Below are 15,164 nucleotides of genomic sequence, written 5' to 3'. Positions count from 1 at the left end.
CCTTAGCGTCTCTTAGCGGCCGGCCCCGATTAGCTAGCCCGCCGCCATGCGTCTCTCCCACTATCTTGGAACCCGCCGACTCATCCCTCGATGGCAAGGAGCATCCTCGCTCCGCCTCGGCATTACGACGCTCCGCATGCGCCCGCAACGCCCGTCTCATGTCCAACGCACACTCGGGGCATCCTCGGTGCACGCCTTCGTCGTGGCCGTGCCTCTCCCGAGTACGACCGCGCCTTAAGTCCGAGACCCACATGATATGCCGACATCCTGCCTTGATCCCGCATGGCATGCCCGACATGCCTTCTTGCCTTTCGGCGTGGCTATATAATTTTCCTACAGTGCGGTGTCGCCCCATGACCGCTCATCTTAGCCAATGGGCCCCCATGGACGGCTAGAACCCAGATAGCGCGTGCCATGAGTTAGATCACGAGGTCTTCGAGTGTTTGCCTCAATCACCCATTCGCACGAGAGGTGATGCCCCAAATATCTCGCAGCCCGCGGAGCAACCTTGCGCGTCACACAGAACCTCTCGGCCGCTTTTGTGCCCAACATAGGCCGTCCTGGCCCTACGCTGCCCGTTCGGTTCCCATGCCTTTCGGGGACTAGAAACACTCCTTTTAGATGCCTAGAGACGGCCCTTGGAGGCCCCCAACATGCCCCCAAGAGATGCTCATTTAGTGCCGACGTTGCCTACCGCCCCTGCCGCTGTGCACGGGGAGGGCCAGCTGGAGCTCACCGCATCATACCCCCCTTATACTAGGCTTAAGAATGTTTTTCCTATTTCCAACAGTAGACATTGAATGGGGTTGAGGAGCGCACTTTTTTGGCATCTCCCTCAACCGACGTCCAAATCACGTGCCGCTTGAACCGTAGCGTAGCCTACGACTTCTATATCATAACTATTGAATTTCAGCCTCATCCTATCATCCATCGCTGATGAATTGCCCACGCAATATTCTGAAATTACAGTCTCGCCATTGCATTGGCAGACTCTGAAGATCGTCGCCGTTTCCTGCCCAAACAGAACCGTCTACCTCTGAAACATCTTGGAGGTGTTCCCAACACCTCAAGGATCTCGCCATAGAAACAGTTTTGCAAATCTCCAAAGATAAAGCACTCTGCTTCACACATTTCTCTCCTGCTCGCGCATAGGGTGGCGCCTGATCTTCGCTATCTCCTTGCCCAAACGTCATCAGAATGACTTCATACTTGGCGGATAGCATCCTCACTCATCAAGGAAGTCCCCATACAAACAGTTTTGCAATCCCCAATCAGTAAGAGTCTCTGCTCAAAGGCCGTTTGCGCACCTGCGTGCCGGCCGGCATCCCCTACCCGCCCGCACATCCTTCGCAAGTCACTGCCGGCCGTTTTGCCCAAGGAGCGGCCAATGACACCATGGGTGCGCGCAGGCAGACGGCAGCAAACGGGCGCCCGTGCAGGCAAACCCTACCAGCCTGCGCGCGCGCGCCTGGCCGACCATTGCCGACAGCCGACGTGTGCGTGCGCCTGTGCGGACACTGCCGACTGCGGACGTGCGCACCCGCGCCTGTGCGAACACTGCTGACGGGCGTGCGCAGGCAGACGGCAGCAGACGGGCGGCCTTGCAGGGACACCTGCCGACGTGTGCGCGCGCGCCTGTGCAGACACTGCCGACGCGCGCGCAGGCAGACGGGCGCCCGTGCAGGCAGCCCCTGCCGACGTGCGCGCGCGCCTGTGCGGTCACAGCCAACCTGCGCACGCGTTCCTGTGCGGACACTACCGACGGGCGCGCGCGCGCATGTGCGGTCACTGCCGACCTGCGAGCGCGCAGGCAGACGGCAGCAGACGGGCGCCCGTGCAGGCAGCCCCTGCCACGCGCGCCTGTGTGGACACTACCGACTACCGACGTGCGCGCGCGCGCGCCTGTGCAGTCACTTCCGACCTGTGCGCGCGCAGGCAGACGGGCGCCCGTGCAGGCAGCCCCTGCCGCGCGCCCCTGTGCGGACACTGCCGACTGCCGACGTGCACGCGCGCGCCTGTGCGGTCACTGCCGACCTGTGCGCACGGAGGCAGACGGGCGCCCGTGCAGGCAGTGTCGCGAAATATGTGGAATAATAAATAATAAATAATTAAAAAATAATAAATAAAAAGGAAAAATGGGAATAATATGAAGACACATTGAACAAGTGAGAGAAATATGTGGAATAATATTTTAATTTTTTTACGCATATTATTTGTATCGGGAAATATTTATTTTACTATGTTCAGTTATACTATGCGTTCCAAAATTTGAAAAAGTATCGGTAAAAAATGGAGGGTTCACGTTCAAATTCCTTATTCTCCAAGAAAATCATTACGTATACATGAGCATTGCGTCTTCATGAGCACTTCCGTACGAGTTATCAGAGGGAGCAACATCGATGTTTTCTGCACAGTGTTCGCACAGTTGCGCGCGCAGGTCGGCAGTTCCGCACAGGGGCGCGCGCGTAGGTCGGCAGGGGCTGCCTGCACGGGGGCCCGTCTGCCTGCATGCGTGCACGTCGGCAGGGGCTTCCTGCACGGGCGCCCATCTGCTGCCGTCCGCCTGCGCGCGCACGTCGGTAGGGAATGTCCGCACCGTCTGCTGCCATCCGCCTGCCCGCGCGCACGTCGGCAGGGCCTGCCTGCACCGTCTGCTGCCGTCGGTCTGTGAGCGCTGGGGCGTCTGCTGCCGTCCGGCACAGCTCTCTGGCAGTCGCCTTCCATCACGCTGTTTTCGGAAACCTTTGCAACTCTCATCCCAATGATGATATTAGAATGCAAAGACATCTTGCCCATGGCTTATTTGTCGGGTCTCGAAACATCCCAAAGCTTGTTTGTCCGATTTTGATGATTGTGGGAAGACAGCTGATAGGGCGTTCGCAGAAAACATCGATGTTGCTCCATCTGATAACTCGTGCGGAAGTGCTCATGAAGACGCAATGCTCATGTATACATAATGATTTTGTTGGGGAACAAAGGATTTGAACGTGAACCCTCCATTTTTTACCGATGCTTTTTCAAATTTTGGGACGCATAATATAACTGAATATAATAAAATAAATATTTTTCGATACAAATACAATGCGTAAAAAAATTAAAATATTATTCCACAAATTTCTCTCACTTGTTCAATGTGTCTTCATCTTATTCCCATTTTTTTCTTTTTATTTATTATTCTTTTAAGAACTAAAATAATTAAATAAATATTTTTCATAACTAAAAAATAAACTATTTCAACAAAAATGAATTAATCATATGATTTTGAGGTGACGTGCACAGGCGCGCGCGCGCACGTAAGCAGTGGTCGGCCAAGCGCGTGTGCGCACATTGGAAGGGGTTCCTGCATGGGCGCCCGTCTGCCAGCGTGCACGCGGGTCGGCAGTGTCCGCACAGGTGCATGCGCGCACGTCGGCAGTGTGTGCATAGGCGCGCACGCAGGCCGACAGTGTCCGCACAGGCGCGCGCGCGCACGCCGGCAGGGGTTGCCTGCAAGGGCGCCCGTTTGCTTGCGCGCGCGCGTAGGCAGCAGAGGATCCAGGCGTGCGCGCGCGCGTCGGCAGGGGTTTCCTGCATGGGCGCCTGCCTACTGTCGTCTGCCTGTGCGCGCGCATGTCGGTAGGGGCTGCCTGCACCGTCTGCTGCCGTCTGGCACTGCTCTCATGGTCGTCGCCTTCCATAATGCTGTTTTTCGGAAACCTTTGCAACACTTATCCCAATGATGACATTAGAATGCAAAGACATCTTACCCACGGCTTATTTGTCGGGTCTCGAAACATCCCGAAGCTTCTTTGTCCGATTTTGATGATTGTGGGAAGACAGGCCCCCGTGCAGGCAGCCCCTGCCGACCTACGCGCGCGCCCCTGTGCGGAACTGCCGACCTGCGCGCGCGACTGTGCGAACACTGTGCAGAAAACATCGATGTTGCTCCATCTGATAACTCGTGCGGAAGTGCTCATGAAGACGCAATGCTCATGTACACATAATGATTTTGTTGGGGAACAAGAGATTTGAACGTGAACCCTCCATTTTTTACCGATGCTTTTTCAAATTTTGGGACGCATAATATAACTGAATATAATAAAATAAATATTTCATGATACAAATACGATGCGTAAAAAAATTAAAATATTATTCCACATATTTCTCTCACTTGTTCAATGTGTCTTCATATTATTCCCATTTTTCCCTTTTATTTATTATTTTTTTAATAATTAAAATAAATAAATAAATATTTTCATAACTCAAAAATAAATTATTTCAACAAAAATAAATTATTCGTATGATTTTGAGGTGATGTGCACAAGCGCGCGCGTGCACGTAGGCAATGGTCGGCCATGCGCGCGCGCGCACGTTGGCAGGGGTCGGCCATGCGCGCGTGCGCACGTTGGCAGGGGTTCCTGCACGGGCGCTCGTCTGCCTGCGTGCGTAGGTCGGTAGTATCTGCACAGGCGCGCGCGCGCACGCCGGTAGGGGCTGCCTGCACGCGCGCGTCCGCAGTGTCTGCACAGGCGCGCGCGCTCACTTCGCCCACGGGTTCCTGTACGGGCGCCCGTCTGCTGCCCTCTGCCTGCGTGCGCCCGTCGTCGGTGTCCGCACAGGCCCGCACGCGCAGGTCGGCAGTGTCTGCACAGGCTCTCGCGCGCAGGCCGGCAGGGGTTGCTTGTACGGGCGCCCGTCTGCCTGCGCGCGCGCACGTCGGCAGGGGCTGTCCGCACCGTCTGCTGCCGTCCGCCTGCACGCGCGCACGTCGATAGGGCCTGCCTGCACCGTCTGCTGCTGTCGGTCTGTGAGCACTGGGGCGTATGCTGTCGTCCGGCACTGCTCTCGTGGCAGTCGTCTTCCATCACGCCGTTTTTCGGAAACCTTTGCAACACTCATCCCAATGATGAAATTAGAATGCAAAGACATCTTGCCCACGGCATATTTGTTGGGTCTCGAAATATCCCGAAGCTTGTTTGTCCGATTTTGATGATTGTGGGAGGACAATTGACAGGGTGTTCCCAGAAAACATCGATGTTGCTCCATCTGATAACTCGTACGGAAGTGCTCATGAAGACGCAATGCTCATGTATACATAATGATTTTGTTGGAGAACAAGGGATTTAAACGTGAACCCTCCCTTTTTTATCGATGCTTTTTCAAAATTTGGGACGCATAATATGACTGAATATAATAAAATAAATATTTTGCTATACAAATACGATGCATAAAAAAATTAAAATATTATTCCACATATTTCTCTCACTTGTTCAATGTGACTTCATATTATTTTCTTTTTTCCCTTTTATTTATTATTTTTTTAATAATTAAAATAATTAAATAAATATTTTCATAACTCATAAATAAATTATTTCAACAAAAATGAATTAATCATATGATTTTGAGGTGACGGGGCACAGGCGCGCGCGCGCACGTAGGCAATGGTCGGCCAGGCGCGCGCGCGGACATCGGCAGGGGTTCCTGCACGGGCGCCCGTCTACCTGTGCGCGCCCGTCAGCAATGTCCGCACAGGCGCGCTCGCATGCCTGTTTGCACAAGTGTGCGCGCACACACCGGCAGGGGCTGCCTGCACGGGCGCCCGTGTGAACACTTTGTGTGATTTCTAAAGGCCGCATGTTTTACAATCAATCGTTTCAATTGTTGCTATGTACAAGTCCTATTGTTGCAGACGACATTACTATGATCCCCTTTGTACAATTGCAGTTTATTTTTTGTTTGACATCATTCTATACACAATATTTACATCGTTTGTACAGGTTGTGTCCTGGTCAATTATACACTTGCATTTACCTATTTAACCAACACATATAGTTTTTTGTGCAGGTTTTACCCAGATAAGCTGATCGATCGTCCATTGAAAGATGGAGCTCAGACCTGATGATGGTAGCAGCAGGTCGCGTCGGCGGGGAGGGAACAAAGATAGGGCTTCTAGTCGCCGAACATGGACGATTATGGAAGAGGAATGTCTTATAGCAGAGCTTAAGAATTTGGTTGTAACTGGTTGGAAATGTGAGAATGGCTTTAGGAATGGTTATCTTGCATAGTTGGAGGCTCATATGGCCAAAAATTTTCCACAATCTGATATTAAAGTCGAACCACATTTTACTTCTAAATTGCAAGTCTAGAAGAAGCACTACTTGACGCTGACCACAATGCTGACTATGTCGGGGATTGGGTTGGGATGAGAGCCGAAATATGGTAACGGTGGAAGACAATAATGCCTGAGACGATTACGTGATGGTATGAAATAAAAACTGCTATGTGTTTACTACCTTAAACCAAAATGACTCTTTTTCTTTATATTGTTATTAGCTTACTATCTGTGCGGTTTTAAATGGATCTAACGCAAAGGGGATGCGTTATAGGTGGGATGAATTATTCCTTATTTGTGGCAGTTGGTTGGGATTGGACATTTGTAAGTGGTAAATGCATAGGCTGAAAATGGACAGGGTGGGATACTGCCGCCATTTTGTCCACCATCAGACCATTTATTACCGCTGACAGCTTTAGAATTAATGTTGAACATTAATGAAGTAGTTGTAGATTGTGTAGTCGAAATAATAAATGAGTCATATAAGTTTTTTTGGGGGATGAGGGTAAACACGGACGGAATGAATATACTACAGCCTTAATTATATTCTTATATATGAGTTGGTGTATGAGGCAAACACCAAACATTCGGAAAAATCATCCATACAGACATTACAGTGGAACACCAATGAAATAAAATGAAAGGTGCACTGTAAACTGTAGCATAGAATTATATGAGACAACTTATATTCGACCCAAAAAATCACTCCATAGAAAGTGTTAAGAATAGTATTGGTCAATGTAGTAATGTACCGAGTGCAAAGAAGATGTAATGTATTGGTTGTTGCCCTAAGGGTTGATAATTAAATGACAAGAATATTAAACTTGTCTGAAACATTCAATGTACGCACAACACAATATAACATTGGTCACAAATAGGCGAAAGAAGTGGATATATATTTAAGCATAAACGAGGCAATTGGATTCATACACAATTAAAATTGTACACGACTAAACTATCAATTGTACTGCACATGAAAAAGACAAGTGCATAAACTACAACAGGGAGCAAATATCTGAGCAATAAGATATACTAACAATGACGGCTTCAACAAAGTTAACCTTTGAGAGCAATACAAAGGGTCAATAGCCAAACAACTAGTAAGACGATACAATACTTCTGTAAAGTTCGCCAATGCGTCTCCTCGGCTTCGAGACGTTCATTGAAACCTACGGTACTTGGGGGGTCAACCCATTCGAATGTACCGCAGTCAAAACAATGATATGTGATGTATGTATTGATCCTCAATTATACAAGCGCGACAAATGTAAAAATCATTCGTTGACGCTGAAGCTAACCAATGACAATTATCAACCTAATATTCTTTGGAGATCATTATATTTTTGTAAAATGAACCTCACTACCAGGGCAACCTCGAAATCTTCGACCTGGATTAAGACTAGTCCATGAAGTTCGTAGAATGATATCCTTACCGCAACTGCAAAACCGCACTACAGCGTCAGATGACCCAGAGGAATGCTGCCTACTAGTCGATCTACCCCCAGAATTGGTACTACTGAAATTGTGTGTGAATTGATTGTTCTCCGCGTAGTATTCCCTATATATTAAGTGCAAGGATGCAATATTACGAGCATCAAATGTCCGATATTAGATGGCCCTTAGTTATTTCTACTATATATTACTGTCAAGCATATGAATGTAAAGGGAATAAGGGAAAAACTAAAATGTATTCAGAGTAGGAATCTGCTATTGGACAGTGTAAAATACCCATTATACCTAATTTACGGTGTAGTACAACACAATCGAAATCAAGAAAGCTTGTGAAACAGATACAGTTACAAATAACAGGGTGCCAAGTTATTGTATATGCTGCAGTGCATAACGGTGTATTACGATGTCAAAGCAGAATGTAAGGTAGAACATCGCGCACAAAACAAAGTACGGTAAAATAATTTGCGGCACAAATTAGAATGCACATGTCAACCAATTGTAGCAATTACGAGTGAGAAACAGTGATAAGCTGACTTATACTGGTTCGAAAATTGTTGGAATGCCACATAATCGGCTTGGTGCGCCGCAGAAGGACTACGGTCGATTAACCCTAGAACCCAGAAAAGGGGTTTTGAAAAAAATTAGAACCAGTAAACCACATTAATAAATGGTTGCAGAGAACGAGAAGGTGTTGCGGAAACTTACCCAGAAGATTGTTGTTGACATCGTGCTGTTCATCCAAACCTGCAAATGCTCTGGCTTTGCCTCTCTGTGTCGAACAACAAAAAACAGAATGGGGACACCAGAGGAAAGACGAACTAGGACGGATGTTAGGCAAGGTGGAATTTCAAATTCAAGGGAACAAGAAAGTAATTTCACAGTTAAATGATCGCACTTAATCTAGGATTGTAAACATATTTTGGCGGATAAATATGGATTCTGTATGCCCTAGTAAACTTATGTGTAGCCTGTCCCATTTGAGACAATCCATTTGGTTGTCCCAACTCAATCCCAGGTAGGGATATCCTGTCCCATCCAGCAAACACGGTCTTAGTGTATAGGGAGACCAATAGAGTTGATCTCACGTTAGATAGGAGTGCGAATAGAGGTCCGGCGGGCTTCGAGCCTCCACAATGTATTTTTGTTGTCTTATTCTTTGTTGAGTACCAGAAGTGCAACTTTCTCACCCAAAAAAAGAAAGAAAAATTGAAAAAAGAGGAAAAAAACACCCTACTTACTGCAATGAAAAATAGGTCCTCAAAGAAGACAAATTCAAGAAGCAAAACCATCAATTTAGAAGAAAATTATAAAATTAGACAAAGCAGGCTACAGCTCGTTACTAGAACTGCGGTTTGAAGAAGGGCTTGCATCTACACTATTATAAACGGGAGAGGATTTACTATTTCAATTTTGATTTACATTGACACTCCAGAAAGGAAAATATCCTTACACAAGACATTGACATCCCGTTAATGTACTTATAATTGTACAAACGACAGAACATGACATATATCTACATAAGAAATCCTTTCTAAAACAACGCCTTAGGTTTATAATATTAATGATGCATGAAGCAGGTGAGTTTATGGTATGTTCTCCAGTCGCCCAATATGAAACAAAAATCAGTTGTATAAATATCATTCACTCTCTGCAGGAATTAAGTTCTCAAAAGATATATTTGTCTGAGATATGACAAGTTTGATTACATCATCTCAAGTATACTTCACCTTCTTGCTTCTGCTTCTGCCAACTCCTTTCATAACTTCTGCTTCATCTTCTCTCTAGTTACAAAATTACTATTTCAAGAAAGAAACTTTACACCATACACAAAAGTCAAGGCAATTCTGAATCCTTGGATGCCTGAAAGATGATGCAATCTCTTGAAAAGTCCTCATCCACATCAACTGCAGTTGGGAAACAAACAAATGATAATATTTATGACTTGAAGAACCGTTGCAAGGCAAATTGTAGAAAACCACATTTTCAGCAAGATAAAACTGCTCCATGGTTATGAAACTATGAAATGATTATTCTTTAGTCTTTAGTGATTGAAGAAGATGGTATGTATAAGCTGCATATTACACTCTAAAATTGTAAGAATAACAAAGTAGAAAAGTTTTAAACTGTGATTGGCGTTTTAACAGATCCAAGAGAAAAAAGCTTGCTCATAATGCAATCCATGTAATAGCAGGGATCCAAACAAGTTCCAGGAAGGATGGGAAGAGCTGTACAAACATAACCATAACCACAAGAAGCAAATATTATTTATTGGGAGTTGTATCAAAATGACGACAACATGCAAGAACTGTAACTGAAAGGAGAAACTTAAGCCATTGAGTTTTCTGGGACGAAGTATCAGATTCTGTGAGAAAATTAGCTATACAAGTGAAAGCTAATCAAAACACATTACAAAAGCCAGCAACCACGTTAAAGTGCTGGACAACTGTAAAAATCGAAACCAGTTGGGTATGGTATAGGCAAATACCAATAAATTGTTTTACAATGAGGAAACATCAGATAACATTGAAGCCTTTGCATTTCAAATTTTGGATAAGAAAGACGCAAAAGCTTGCTGCTGGCATAGATTGGCTACGCAGGACATGTTATTGGGACAACATCATGTGCAAGTCCAGCATTAAAGATCTATCTACAGTTCATTAATTGAAACAACAAACTGATGTAAAATTCCCATAAATCCTTTTATGGAAGGATATGTTGCCATCTGAAAGCTAGGAAATACTAAGACTACAAAGGAAATCTTCAGCTATGGTTAAAGTAAGTCATATCTTCAGTGCCCGCGCAGGCGCGCGCGCGCCCGCCCGGCAGTGCCCGCCTACGCGCGCGCGCGCCGGCAGCGTCCGCGCAAGCGTTTTTTTTTTTTTTTTAATAATTAAAATAATTAAATAAAAATTTTCATACTCAAAGGTAAATTATTTCAACAAAAATGAATTAATCATGTGATTTTGAGGTGACGCGAAAATTTTCATGCAGTGGACGCCCGAGGCCCGGCGTCCGCGCAAGCGTTTTTTTTTTTTTTTTTTTTAATAATTAAAATAATTAAATAAAAATTTTCATAACTCAAAAGTAAATTATTTCAACAAAAATGAATTAATCATGTGATTTTGAGGTGACGCGACGCCCGAGGCGCGCGCGCGCACGTCGGCACGGGCTGCCTGCGCGCGCACGTCGGCAGTGCCCGCACAGGCGCGCGCGCGGCCGTCGGCACTGTCCGTACAGGCGCGCGCGCGCACGTCGGCAGTGGCTGCCTGCGCGCGGCCGTCGGCAGTGGCTGCTGCGCGCGCCCGCCCGGCAGTGCCCGCCTGCGCGCGCGCGCGCGCCCGTCAGTGCCCGCCTGCGCGCGCGCGCCGGCAGCGTCCGCGCAAGCGTTTTTTTTTTTTTAATAATTAAAATAATTAAATAAAAATTTTCATAACTCAAAAATAAATTATTTCAACAAAAATGAATTAATCATGTGATTTTGAGGTGACGTGAAAATTTTCATGCAGTGGACGCCCGAGGCCCGACGTCCGCGCAAGCGTTTTTTTTTTTTTTTTTTTTTTAATAATTAAAATAATTAAATAAAAATTTTCATAACTCAAAAATAAATTATTTCAACAAAAATGAATTAATCATGTGATTTTGAGGTGACGCGACGCCCGAAGCGCGCGCGCGCGCACGTCGGCACGGGCTGCCTGCGCGCGCACGTCGGCAGTGCCCGCACAGGCGCGCGCGCGGCCGTCGGCACTGTCCGTACAGGCGCGCGCGCGCACGTCGGCAGTGGCTGCCTGCGCGCGGCCGTCGGCAGTGGCTGCTGCGCGCGCACGTCGGCAGTGGCTGCCTGCGCGCGCACGTCGGCAGTGTCCGCGCGAACGTGAACTCTCCAGTTTTTTTCTCAATTATTTTTCAAACATTTGGGATGCACAATATAACTGAATATAATAAAATAAATATTTCGCGATACAAATACGATGCGTAAAAAATTAAAATATTATTCTATTGTGTCTTCATATTTTTCCCATTTTTTTCCTTTTATTTATTATTTTTTTAATAATTAAAATAATTAAATAAAAATTTTCACACCTCAAAAATTAATTATTTCAACAAAAATGAATTAATCATGTCATTTTGAGGTGACGTGCAAATTTTCATGCAGTGGTCGGCCAAGGCGCGCGCGCGCGCGCGTCGGCACGGGCTGCCTGCGCGCGCGCGCAGGCCGGCACGGGCCGCGCAGGCGCGCGCGCGCATGCCGGCACGGGCCGCGCAGGCCGCACAGGCCGCGCAGGCGCGCGCGCGCAGGCCGGCACAGTCCGCGCAGGCCAACACAGGCCGCGCAGGCGCGCGCGCGCATGCCGGCACAGGCCGCGCAGGCGCGCGGGGACAGGCCGGCGCAGGCCGCACAGGCCGCGCAGGCGCGTGCGCGCAGGCCGGCACAGGCCGCGCAGGCGCGCGCGGGCAGGCCGGCGCAGGCCGCGCAGGCAGGCCGGCACAGGCCGCGCAGGCCCGCGCGGGCATGCCGGCAGAGGCCGCGCAGGCCGCGCAGGCAGGCCGGCACACGCCGCGCAGGCCCGCGCGGGCAGGCCGGCACACGCCGCGCAGGCCGCGCAGGCATGCCGGCACAGGTCGCGCAGGCGCGCGCGGGCAGGCCGGCGCAGGCCGCACAGGCCGCGCAGGCGCGCGCGCGCGCAGGCCGGCACAGGCCGCGCAGGCGCGCGCGGGCAGGCCGGCACACGCCGCGCAGGCCGCGCAGGCGCGCGCGGGCAGGCAGGCACACGCCGCGCAGGCCGCGCAGGCGCCCGCGAGCCCGGCAGTGCCCGCACTGGCGCCCGCGCGCAGGCCGGCACAGTCCGCGCAGGCGCGCGCGCGCCCGCCCGAGTGCCCGCGCAGGCGCGCGCGGCCCCGCCCGGCAGTGCCCGCGCAGGCGCGCGCGCGCCCGCCCGGCAGTGCCCGCGCAGGCGCGCGCGGCCCCGCCCGGCAGTGCCCGCGCAGGCGCGCCCGGCGCCGCCCGGCAGCGCCGCGCAGGCGCGCCCGCGCCCGCCCGGCAGTGCCCGCGCAGGCGCGCGCGCGCCCGCCCGGCAGTGCCCGCGCAGGCGCGCGCGCGCCCGCCCGGCAGTGCCCGCGCAGGCGCGCGCGCGCGCCGGCAGCGTCCGCGCAAGCGTTTTTTTTTTTTTTTTTTTTTATTAATAATTAAAATAATTAAATAAAAATTTTCATAACTCAAAAATAAATTATTTCAACAAAAATGAATTAATCATGTGATTTTGAGGTGACGCGAAAATTTTCATGCAGTGGACGCCCGAGGCCCGGCGTCCGCGCAAGCGTTTTTTTTTTTTTTTTTTTTTTAATAATTAAAATAATTAAATAAAAATTTTCATAACTCAAAAGTAAATTATTTCAACAAAAATGAATTAATCATGTGATTTTGAGGTGACGCGACGCCCGAGGCGCGCGCACGCGCACGTCGGCACGGGCTGCCTGCGCGCGCACGTCGGCAGTGCGCGCACAGGCGCGCGCGCGGCCGTCGGCACTGTCCGTACAGGCGCGCGCGCGGCCGTCGGCACTGTCCGTACAGGCGCGCGCGCGCACGTCGGCAGTGGCTGCCTGCGCGCGGCCGTCGGCAGTGGCTGCTGCGCGCGCCCGCCCGGCAGTGCCCGCCTGCGCGCGCGCGCCGGCTGCGTCCGCGCAAGCGTTTTTTTTTTTTTTTTTAATAATTAAAATAATTAAATAAAAATTTTCATAACTCAAAAATAAATTATTTCAACAAAAATGAATTAATCATGTGATTTTGAGGTGACGCGAAAATTTTCATGCAGTGGACGCCCGAGGCCCGGCGTCCGCGCAAGCGTTTTTTTTTTTTTTTTTTTAATAATTAAAATAATTAAATAAAAATTTTCATAACTCAAAAATAAATTATTTCAACAAAAATGAATTAATCATGTGATTTTGAGGTGACGCGACGCCCGAGGCGCGCGCGCGCGCACGTCGGCACGGGCTACCTGCGCGCGCGCGCGCACGTCGGCAGTGCCCGCACAGGCGCGCGCGCGGCCGTCGGCACTGTCCGTACAGGCGCGCGCGCGCACGTCGGCAGTAGCTGCCTGCGCGCGGCCGTCGGCAGTGGCTGCTGCGCGCGCACGTCGGCAGTGGCTGCTGCGCGCGAACGTCAGCAGTGGCTGCCTGCGCGCGCACGTCGGCAGTGTCCGCGCGAACGTGAACTCTCCAGTTTTTTTCTCAATTATTTTTCAAACATTTGGGACGCACAATATAACTGAATATAATAAAATAAATATTTCGCGATACAAATACGATGCGTAAAAAATTAAAATATTATTCTATTGTGTCTTCATATTTTTCCCATTTTTTTCCTTTTATTTATTATTTTTTTAATAATTAAAATAATTAAATAAAAATTTTCACACCTCAAAAATTAATTATTTCAACAAAAATGAATTAATCATGTCATTTTGAGGTGACGTGCAAATTTTCATGCAGTGGTCGGCCAAGGCGCGCGCGCGCGCGCGTCGGCACGGGCTGCCTGCGCGCGCGCGCAGGCCGGCACGGGCCGCGCAGGCGCGCGCGCGCATGCCGGCACGGGCCGCGCAGGCCGCACAGGCCGCGCAGGCGCGCGCGCGCAGGCCGGCACGGTCCGCGCAGGCCAACACAGGCCGCGCAGGCGCGCGCGCGCATGCCGGCACAGGCCGCGCAGGCGCGCGGGGACAGGCCGGCGCAGGCCGCGCAGGCACGCGCGCGCAGGCCGGCACAGGCCGCGCAGGCGCGCGCGGGCAGGCCGGCGCAGGCCGCGCAGGCGCGCGTGGGCAGGCCGGAGCACGCCGCGCAGGCCGCGCAGGCAGGCCGGCACAGGCCGCGCAGGCAGGCTGGCACAGGCCGCGCAGGCCCGCGCGGGCATGCCGGCAGAGGCCGCGCAGGCCCGCGCGGGCATGCCGGCAGAGGCCGCGCAGGCAGGCCGGCACACGCCGCGCAGGCCCGCGCGGGCAGGCCGGCACACGCCGCGCAGGCCGCGCAGGCATGCCGGCACAGGTCGCGCAGGCGCGCGCGGGCAGGCCGGCGCAGGCCGCACAGGCCGCGCAGGCGCGCGCGCGCAGGCCGGCACAGGCCGCGCAGGCGCGCGCGGGCAGGCCGGCGCAGGCCGCGCAGGCGCGCGCGGGCAGGCCGGCGCAGGCCGCGCAGGCGCGCGTGGGCAGGCCGGCGCACGCCGCGCAGGCCGCGCAGGCAGGCCGGCACAGGCCGCGCAGGCCCGCGCGGGCATGCCGGCAGAGTCCGCGCAGGCAGGCCGGCACACGCCGCGCAGGCTCGCGCGGGCAGGCCGGCACACGCCGCGCAGGCCGCGCAGGCATGCCGGCACAGGCCGCGCAGGCGCGCGCGGGCAGGCCGGCGCAGGCCGCACAGGCCGCGCAGGCGCGCGGGCGCAGGCCGGCACAGTCCGCGCAGGCGCGCGCGCGCAGGCCGGCACAGGCCGCGCAGGCGCGCGCGGGCAGGCCGGCACACGCCGCGCAGGCGCGCGCGGGCAGGCAGGCACACGCCGCGCAGGCCGCGCAGGCGCGCGCGCGCCCGCCCGAGTGCCCGCGCAGGCGCGCGCGGCCCCGCCCGGCAGTGCCCGCGCAGGCGC

This window comes from Sesamum indicum, linkage group LG1 (genome assembly GCF_026168435.1).
Source record: "Sesamum indicum cultivar Baizhima isolate 11 linkage group LG1, ASM2616843v1, whole genome shotgun sequence".
NCBI lineage: Eukaryota > Viridiplantae > Streptophyta > Magnoliopsida > Lamiales > Pedaliaceae > Sesamum > Sesamum indicum.
Note: the sequence above shows the minus strand (reverse complement) of the source record.